The sequence below is a fragment of the Buceros rhinoceros genome, unplaced genomic scaffold (assembly GCF_000710305.1).
Source record: "Buceros rhinoceros silvestris isolate BGI_N320 unplaced genomic scaffold, ASM71030v1 scaffold2619, whole genome shotgun sequence".
Classification (NCBI taxonomy): Eukaryota; Metazoa; Chordata; class Aves; order Bucerotiformes; family Bucerotidae; genus Buceros; species Buceros rhinoceros.
This window is the reverse complement of record NW_010431965.1, coordinates 40,206-41,079: the sequence shown is the minus strand read 5'-3', so window position 1 is coordinate 41,079 and position 874 is coordinate 40,206. Positions and strand designations below refer to the sequence as shown.

The 874-nt window shown below is 43.4% G+C and overlaps 1 protein-coding gene across 4 annotated transcripts in view; it reads left to right on the top strand.

Annotated features, from left to right (window-relative positions):
- Positions 1-874, top strand: part of PLCB4 (phospholipase C, beta 4) — an 88,008-nt gene that overhangs the window by 49,114 nt on the left and 38,020 nt on the right. The window lies entirely within an intron of this gene.

Genomic DNA, 874 nt, shown 5'->3' with positions numbered 1-874 from the left:
TTTTTTTTTTTTTTTTTTTTTTTTGTTTCTGTTTGGCTTTTCCCTCCCCTTTGCTTCCTCCTCCCACTTGGAGGTAGTCACCTCCTCCGTGGCCATGCCTGTGTTCAAGGTATGCAGTCTGCTCAGAATGAGCCCCGCTGGTGGACACCATCATTCCTTGGAGATTTCTTCTTCCCTGCCCTGGCAGTGGCTGCTATCTTGCACTGTTCCTTCAGCCCAGAGGGCAGGTGAGATGCTGCATCCGAAGCTAAGGTCAATGTTACTACATGGAAAAGTTGGACGGGTGCTGTGTTCCTCAGATGTGTTGCCAGCTCCCTCCTTCAGTAGTCCATGTGCATCATGTACCTTTTTCTTTTTTTTTTTTCCAGTAACAAAAGAAAAACAAACCTTTTTTTCTTAGTATGGGGGATTTAAAGAGAGAGGTCAGTTATCCATGTTCAGTTTTTCTCTCTCAGTCTTTATATATATGATACACACACATATATATATATTTAATTTTTTTTTCTGTCGGCTGGAGTTTCATCCAGACTACATGTGTTAGCAGTGCCGTCTTTGGTAACGTCTGTTTTGCTTACACCTGTTTTGTTGTCATGCAGAATTGTTCCTCTTTTACTCCAAAGTGGCAGACTTTGCTGAATGGTGATAACTTGTCACACTTTGGGTATATTACACACATAATCTGTTTTCTTAACAGAATGACCAGTTTTTAACAGAAATTTAGTTAATGCAGGAGGTTTTTCTGGACTCAAATGTGACTTCAGGTGCTTTTCCCTGTATGTGAGGAGGCACAGGGAAGATGCTCAGGTTCACTGACGGGCGGTCGTGCTGCCCATGGCTTTTTGGGCCTATGGGCAGCAACTGCCCGCCCTCTCTA